Here is a 9,785-nt window from a genome sequence, read left to right on the forward strand (position 1 = left end):
AGTGTTAATAGGATGGGTACCAACTCTTTGAATGTCTGATAGAATTCAGCTGTGAATACATCTGGTTCTGAACTTTTTTCTGTTGATAATTTTTTTTTATTACCATTTCAGTCTCGCTGGTTGTTATTGATCTGTTCTGAATTTCTGTATCTTCCTGGTTTAATCTAGGTGGTTTGCATATTTCCAGGTATTTGTCCTTCTCCTCTAGCTTTTCTAGTTTTTGTGCGTAAAGGTGTTCATAGTAGCCTTGAATGATCTTTTGTATTTCTGTGGTACCAGTAGCAATATCTCCCATTTCATTTCTAATTGAGCTTATTTAGATCTTCTCTCTTCTTGGCTAATCTCGCTAATGGTCTATCAACTTTATTTATCTTTTCAAAGAACCAGCTTTTTGATTCATTTATCTTTTGTATTTTTTTTTGTTTCAATTTCATTTAGTTCTGCTCTAATTTTCATTATTTCATTTCTTCTACTGAGTTTGGGTTTGGATTGTTCTTGTTCATTTTTCTCACATTCTGTGAGGTGTGACCTTAGATTATCTATTTGTGCTCTTTCAGACTTTTTAACATAAGCACTTAAGGCTATGAACTTTCCTCCTAGCACCATCTTTCTGTATCCCACAGGTATTGATAGGTTGTGTCACTATTATCATTCTGTTTAAATAATTTTTCAATTTCCACCTTGATTTCTTTGTTGACCTAAGGATCATTCAGGGGCAGGATATTTAACTTCTATGTATTTGCAGGGTTTTGAATACTTGTTTCAGAGTTGATTTCCAATTTTATTCCACTCTGGTCTCAGAGACTACTTGATATAATTTCAATTCTCTTAAACTTACTGAGACTTGTTTTGTGGCCTATCATATGGTCTATCTTGGAGAATATTCCATGAGCTGATGAATAGAATGTATATTCTGCAGTTGTTGGGTAGAAAGTTTTGTTAATATCTGAATATTCCATGTGTTGATGAATAGAATGTATATTTTGCAGTTGTTGAGTAGAATGTTTTGTTAATATCTGTTAAGTCCATTTGTTGTAGGGTACAGTTTAAGTCCTTTGTTTTTTTGTTGTTGACTTTCTGTCTTGAAGAGCTGTCTAGTTCTGTCACTGGAGTATTATAGTCCCCAACAATTATTGTATTGGTACCTATCTCATTCTTAAATCCAGTAGTAATTGTTTTATACATTTAGGAACTTCAGTGTTAGGTGCATATATATTTAGGATTGTGATATTTTCCAGTTGGACTAGTTCTTTTATCATTGTATAGTGTCCTTCTTTGTCTTTTTTTTTTTTTTTTTTTTTTTTTAAAGCTGTTGCTTTAAAGTCTGTCTGATATAAGAATAGTTACTCCTGCTCACTTTTGGTGTCTGTTTGCATGGAATATCTTTTTCCACCCCTTTACCTTAAGTTTATGTGAGTCCTTGTGTATTAGGTAAGTCTCTTGAAGACAGCAAAAACTTGGTTGGTGACTTCTTATCCATTCTGTCATTCTGTATATTTTAAATGGAGCATTTAGGCCATTTACATTCTACATTAATATTGAGATGTGAGGTTCTGTTCTATTCATCATGCTATTTATTCTCTGAATACTTTGGGTTTTTTTTATTGTGTTATTGTTATATAGGTCCTATGGAATTTACGCTTTAAGAAGGTTGTATTTTGCTGTATTTTGCAGATTTGTTTCAAGATTTAGAGCTCATTTTAGTAGTTCTTGTAAGGTTGGTTTAGTAGTAACAGATTCTCTCAGGATTTGCTTGCCTGGAAAAGACTGTATCTCTCCTTCATCTATGAAGCTTAGTTTTGCTAGATACAAAATTCTTGGCTGATAACTGTTTTGTTTAAGGATGCTAAAAATAAGACTCCAATCCATTCTAGCTTGTAGAGCTTCTGCTGAGAAATCTACTATTTATTTGATATGTTTTTCTTTATAGGTTACCTGATGCTTTTGCCTTACGGCTATTAAGATTCTTTCCTTCATCTTGACTTATCTATCCTGATGACTATGTTCCTACACTATAATCTTCTTGTGATGAATTTCCCAGGTGTTCTTTAAGCTTCTTGTATTCGAATGTCTAGGTTTCTGGAAAGGCCAGGGAAATTTCCCTTGATTATTCCTTCAATTATGTTTTCCACATTTTTAGAGTTCTCTTTTTCCTGGAGAACAGCAATTATTCTCAGGATTGGAGGCTTAATCTAGTCCCACACTTCTGGTGGCTTTGTTAATTTTTTTACAATTATTTTTCTTTGTCTTTGATGCATTGGGTTTATTGAAAACCTTGTCTTTGAGCTCTGAAGTTCTTTCTTCTTGTTTGATTGTATTGTTGAGACATACCAGTGCATCATTTAGCATTTCTCTAAGTGTGTTTTTTATTTCCAGAAGTTGTGATTGCCCTTTATTTATGCTATTTCACTGAATATTTTTCCTTTCATATCCTGTATCATGTTTTTGATTTCTTTAAGTCGAACTTCACCTTTCTCTGTTGTCTCCTTATTAGCTTAATAATCAACCTGAATTCTTTTTCTGGCAATTTAGAGATTTCATCTTGGTTTGGATCCATTGTTATTGAGCTGCTGTGATCTTTTGGCAGTATAAGAAAAACCTTGTTTTGTTATATTAACAGAATTGTTTTTCTGGTTCATTCTCATTTTGGTAGACTATGTCAGAAGGAAGATCTGGGACTCAAGGGCTGCTGTTGAGATTCTTTTGTCCCATAGGGTGCTCCCTTGATGTGGTGCTTTACCCCTTCCCCTAGAGATGGGGCTTCCTAAGAGCCAAACTGCAGTGGTTGTTTTTGCTTTTCTGGGATTAGTCACCTGCAGAGCTACCAGACTCCAGGCTAGTACTGGGGAGTGTCTGCAGAGTCTGTGATGTGATCTGTCTTCAGGTATTTCAGCCATGGATACCAGCACCTGCTTTGGTGGAGATAGCAGGGGAGTGAAGTGGACTCTGTGAGAGTCCCTGGTTGTGTTTTTGTTTAGTGCACTGGTTTTATGTTAGATGGCCTCCAGCCAGGAGGTGGTGCTTTTAAGAGTGCATCAGCTGCCCTACTATAGGGAGGAAGCAAACTTTCCCTAGGGTCCCCTGGTTAAGTATTCAGGTTTCTCAGGTGGTGGACAGGGTCATAGAGTTCCCAAGAGAGTATATCCTTTGTCTTTGGCAACCAGGGCAGGTGCAGAAATACCACCAGGTTTGGGCAGGGATAGGCATGTTTGAGCACAGCTTCTCCTTGGGCAAGGTTGCTGCAGCTGCTGTGGCAGATGGGAGTGTTGTTCTTAGGCCAATGGAGTTATGTTCCCAGGGGATTACGGTTGTGTCTGCTGAGTCATACAGGTTGCAAGGGAAGTGGGGAAAAGCCAGCAGTCATAGGCCTCACCTTCTCCCACACGACCTGGAATCCTAAAAGCCAGTATCACTTCCACTGGTCCCCTGCAACAGCACCCAGTCTACTTCCAGGCAGCTGGTGACCAAGGCTGAGAAATTGCTCCAGAACACCTGCCTCCCCAGTGAGAAAGCAAACAGACTCACAGTTTTTCAGCATCTCAGGGAACCTGCAGTGGCCATCCAGTTCCTTCAAAGGGTCTGTGGATTCTCTCAGCTTTCCTGGTATGTTCCTGTGGCAGTTTTTGGAGCAAAAATTCACGATGTGATGTTCCACACATGGATTTGTCTGTCCAAGTGGGAGCTGCAAGCTATTTCTGCCTCCTATCTGCTGTCTTCCCCACAAATACCAAAGCCTTTGTTGGTAGGCATAATACTAATGATAGTGATAGAAAAATAGGGAAAAACAACACAAGCTGGACTTTATTCTTTAATCACCACAAAGAGTGTTAAACAACACATGCAGAATATAAAAAACACAACGTAAAAGATTTGTTTCAAGCATAGTCTTTCAAATCTCAAGTCATATTTCTACAATCTCATGCAGATATTTTCTAATCACCTTATTTAATGTTGCCCCCACTCAATCCCTCCTATCATTATGCATAATGAATGAGTGTAATAAATGTATCATCTATTACATTCCACAGTTTCATGTTTATCTATTTGTTCATTATCTGAATCTTCTGCTAGAATGTAAACTTGCTAAGAGAAGGGTGTCATTTCTTGCTAATTTTTGTGCCCCAGCACCTACAGATGGTATATGGTACAAGGTAAGTATCCAATAAATAGTAGTTTAAAAATTCAGTGTTTAATGGATCCTAATAATGGATGGTACTTTTCATATTTTAGTTATTCCTAAGACATTTGTGTTAACTTCTAGTTTTGAATTCCTGCTCTTAATTTAGCAGAAGCACTGGCCTTCATAATAAGGTGTTGCTGAATGTTCGGTTGAATAGTTCACATTTCATTATATTGAATTTCTGAACGGAGGACCATTTTTTGGCTTATATTCCAGTGAAATGTATGCATTGGTTTCAGGTATCTGTCCTTCATCTAAGTAGAACTGCACCCAAAAGAAGGGAAAATTACCCACAAGCACACTTACCATTTATTGGATTTTTCTGATCTTGTTATTCATATACTCTGGCAGCTGGTTTCAAAACAAGCAAGGGAGCACTACTTTCCAAATTGCATTTTTAAAATGTGAATATTGTGCCTGTTACTTTATGTTTTATGCATTGTTTGCAAATAGGAAACACGGTCACCTCATATTTTATGGATTTGCTTTGGAAAATGATTTCAAAGAAAGTTCAATATTAGGAACATAAAACTTATCTCTGACATTGTTGAATGCCTAATTTTTTCCTTGCCATTTGTTGTCTTAATGAAGAGGATAATTTAACATTATGACTTGTTCTTTGGCCTCATTACTGGTGAGGACAAGGCTTGAATTGTATGTACTTAGTAAATATGTACTAACTCGGTAAAATGCTAAAAAATAACACTGTATAAACCTTGAATTCAAGAGGTCCAATTTTTTTTCAAAAATACATCAACACAAAATTTGCCTACCTGAATAACTTGTGAAAGAAATTTTTATTGAAGATTACATATTTTCCTGTAATTGCAGATTTCAGGACCAAGTTGGCCAAAAACTCCATCAGTGACATTACTAAGCTAAAACGGGCTCTTTTGACAGTGGTTACACTTTATTTTAAAATAAAAATTCCCTTTTTTCTCATGCTGCTGAAATCCTGGTACATATTTTCAATAGAAAGCTTAGCTTATTGTGGCTGTTTCTTTTTATTGCTATAGATCTGAAGTTAAAGTATATTCTCTTCTGATTACCGTATCTCGTGTTGTTCTCACTGCATGTCACTGATATATCCCTCAGATTTTCCCTTATTGCATTTGTCACTGATATATCTCTCAGATTTTCCCTTATTGCATTTATTGTTCTCAGACATTTTTCTTGTTCATTTACTTGTTTGCTTTTTTTTTTTTTTTTTTTTGGTTATCTACACCTTCACTAGTATGTAAGTTAATGCAACAGGGATTTACTTATACTTTCATCTTTATGTCTGCAGCTTCTGGAATGACAACTGGCTCATTTTTAAAAAACCCAATAAAATTGTGTGAAATTCTTATAACTCTACAACAAAAAGACAAGCAAACCTAATTAAAAAGGGCAAAGGTTCTGAATAGACATTTTTCTAAAGAAGGTATAAAAATTAACAACGAAGGCAGGAAAAGATGCTTAACATCATTAATCATTAGGAAAATGCAAATTAAGACCATAATTTGATACCACTTTACATCCCCTAGAATGGCTATAATTGAAAGAACAGGTAATCATAAGTGTCGAAGAGGATACGGAGAAATTGGAACCCTTGTACATTGCTGGTGAAAATGTTAAATGGTGCTGATGTTTTAGACAGTTAAGCAGTGTCCCAAAATGTTAAGTGTGGAATTACCATATGACCAACAATTCCACTCCAAGGCATCTACCCAAGAAAATTGAAAATATATATTCATACAAAGAGTTGTACAGAAATGTTCATTAGTACCTTGTTCATAATAGCCAAAAAGTAGAAATAACCTAAATGCCCATCCATCGATGAGTGAATAAACAAAATCTAGTATATCCATGTAACTGAATAATTTTTGGCCATAAAACAGAATGAAGTGGTGACATGCTCCTACATGGGTGACACTTAAGAACATAATGATACCTAAAAGAAGTCAGACACAAAAGGCCATGTGTTATATAATTTCATTTATATAAAAGAATCTAGCAGGAGCAGAAAGTAAATAGTTGTCAGGGCTGGGGAGGGGAGAATGGAGAGTGACTAATAAAGAGCCTGAGGGTTCTTTTGTGGGTGATGATGTTCTGGAATTAGATAGGGTTGATAGTGGCACAGTTTTGTGAAAACGCTAAAAATCAATGAATAGTACATTTTAAAATGATGAATTTTGGGTGTGTGAATTATGAATTAACGATGGAAAATATGTGGAAAAGTTAATGATAATAACTACCATTATTAGAATACTTACATTCCAGATAATTGTGCTGAAGACTTTACATACATTATGAACTTTTACCCATGAGCAAACCTGTAAGGAAAATCCTAATGTTATCTTTATTGTACAGAGGAGAAAATTGTTAGAAAGATTAAATAACTTGTCCAAGGACCACAGAGCTAAGCAGTCTTGGAACTGGGAATACTGAGAATAGAAGCTGGGAGTGGAGTCTGGTCCCTGAGATGGGGTGTTGGACATGCTGATATTCTACAGCCAGAAAGATGTGTTTTTGTTGTCGTTGTACTCATTGGTATATGTGCTGGTATTTTGCTTCAAGTTTTCTTGAAAGAATAATTATATGAATTACTTTATGTCTTATGAGAATAGTAAACATTCATAGATTGATTGACAACTAACTACAAACAGCATAGAATAACTCAGTATATTTGGACAATATTTGTGAGGCAAATGGAAATCAATTTTAAAAGTCTCAAAGATTTTTATGGAAAGTAGTGTCTTTCTTTGTAACTAGAGGGTAATAATCAGATGACCTCATGTTCCAGGTCTAATTACTCTGTAACTGTAGGAACCGTGTACCTTAGGGCAACAGATATACTACCCTGCTTTCCTTTACATCCTCAGTTTCAGAAAAGGAGCCTGGGTCCAAGGTTCTTTCTGTGGTTCTCTAATAACTTTTTCATGTTCTGCAGGGAGTCCAGGAGTTTTGCCCAATGAGTTGGTTTCTTTCCTGTATAAACCAGGGAAAGTGCCTACAAGGAGCTCAGACCTATGAGTCTGCTCCTTGGTTGCCGTGAGCAAAGAGAAATCAGTGCTCTGGGACCCATAAGATGAGTGTCATTCTACGCTCTTCTCTTCCTCTAAATGCAATGGTAACTGGAGTTCTGATGAGGTGGGAACTTCAATGTTGGATGTACATGAGAAAGACACTATTGAAATGTAAAGATTGAAAGTTATCGGCAAAAGGAGTTCAGAGTTATTTGCATAAGGAGTTCAGGGTTTTTGGGATTTGATGAATCAAAAGTCCATCACCTTCTTCCCTCAAGTTTAAAACTTTAGAATGTGATTGGGTAAAAATAAATAAATAAATATAACAGAACTTCCAGTGCCAATGAAGGCAATAAGGCACCTATAATAAAAGTATTATGAGACTAGAAGACTGTGGGGTGGGCCATTTTGTGCTTAAGACCAGGTATGGCGCACCTCCTTTTATTGCTCTGGCCCCTCCCACTCTCTCTATGTGCCTGTTCCTCAGCCTCTGTGGGTTCTAGCCCTATGGTGCATACCTGTGACCTTCATTTCAGCACTGTCCTTGGACTACTGAAGCCTGTCTGCCCACATTACTAGCAGAAATCTGGAAGTGTCTGGGTACATCCCCTGGCGTGGCCCTTGGCCAGTGAGTACACAAGTCCTAAAAGCCCAGCTCCTTTGCCTTGAGTCTGGGTAAACTATGGGGTGTAACTTCTACTCCAGAGTTCCCTGTAGCATGAGGCTGAGATGGGGTTTTGCCTGAAACCACACCCTTGCTCGGCTTCTTCTGCTTCCCCACTCTAATCTTACAGTTTTCTTTTCTCCATACTTTCTTAATAAGTACCACTTGCACACAAATCATCACCTCGTGGTTGCTCTGGCTTCATGAGATGGCAGAGTGGAAACTGTTCCATCATAGTTTGTGGAACATTCATACAATCTGAGGAAAAGATGTGATTGAATCGAAATAGATTTGATATTGTGAGCCCAGGTCAATTTTTTTTCAGGCCCATTTGCATTTTTAGCTGAGAAAATTGCCCACTGGTGCTGGTAAAATACTAAAAAAAAAATAAATAAATAAAAAATAAAAAAGTCACTGTAGCTTCAGCAGTGCTTTATACTAATGGCTGAGAGAACAGAATGAAAGCTCACATTGCTTTGGACACAATAGCGGATCACATAAAGGTGACAGTAGCTGCAGCCAGGGAGACAGGACAATTTTTCTTAACTAGGATTCTTGACTAGTTTTTATCTATAATCCCGAGATGTCTGGTACTTAGAGGTAGCAGCAGTGGTATAATAGATCCTGCCAGCTCAGATGACCCAGCTTTCTGCCATGTTACCAAGTCCTCCAGCTTCAAGGAGAGAAGCATGAGGATGCTAAGGTTTCTTGGACATATTGGTGAATGGAGACCTTAGTAAGAAGTATTGGATTTCCCATGAATGTGAACAGCAAATAGCAAAATACGGCAACACAGTAACCAATCAACTAACTGCAAATCCATACCTTGCTTGCCTCCTTGAATCAATCCACGTTTTTTCTTTTTCCATTTGCCTCTTCAGCGGGTCTGTTCATTGTCATTTCTAATCTGGATCAGTGTACCTATCTTTACTAGTTTCCCTATATTTATCTTTGCTTCCTTCCAATCCATTCTCCGCAGTGTAAATACAATCAATCCTCTGCTTATAATAATCTTAAAACCTTCCTATGGCTTAAGACTCCCCCATGTCTCCCCATTATTTCCAGCATAAAGTTTAATCTCCTGAGCATGGATGTGAAGCTCTTTCAAGATCTGACCTGGGGACACTCTCAGGCTCATGTCCCATCCTCCTCTCCTGTGATTTTATGCACCATCCATCCTTCACACACACCTCTCTCTACTCTGTCTCACCCTCCCTGCAGGTGTAATTTGGACAGTTCCCTGTGCCTACCTATGCTCCCGTTTCTGCCACACTGTATAGTTTATACCCATTCATATCTGCCTGCCCTCTTGCTTCAATACATGGGACCTGGAATCTACCTACACTCTCTAGCGGGCACCTTGAGGATTTCTCTCCACTTTTTGAGTGTACGCTGTTGTTGGTGTTGACATTCATATCTCAAGAAAGATGAGAGAAGACAAGTTTGACATGAGGGTTTCTCCTAACTCAGACTGCTCAGAAAGATTTTCAAGATCAGATAAGCTGCTTGCTTTTGTGATAGCTGCCTACACGTTCAAATGCAGAACATTCTAATTGAGGGCAAGGAAGAATCACACCTCTCCCATGCCACAGCTTCTCTCTAGCATCCACAGGTATCTACCTCTAGACTAGAAGGGCTGTAACAATGCCTAGACTCAAAATGGACTCTTTTATTTCCTGCCCCAGCTTTCCTTGAAAACTCTTCTCGATTTCTTGGATGCTTACTTAGTTTCCATTACCTTTTGTGGTTTTTCTTGATGATGATTATGGGTGATGATGATAGTGATTTGCCTGCAGCTAGCGAGGCTCACACAAAAACAGAAAAATCCATGCAGATTAATCTCCAGAAAATGTCTGCCTTTCTTCTTTCCTTTCTCCAGCCCCTTTCTGCAGTATTGATCCTACCTTTATCCCCTTCACAAAGCCTTGAAATA

This window comes from Macaca fascicularis, chromosome 10 (assembly GCF_037993035.2).
Source record: "Macaca fascicularis isolate 582-1 chromosome 10, T2T-MFA8v1.1".
NCBI lineage: Eukaryota > Metazoa > Chordata > Mammalia > Primates > Cercopithecidae > Macaca > Macaca fascicularis.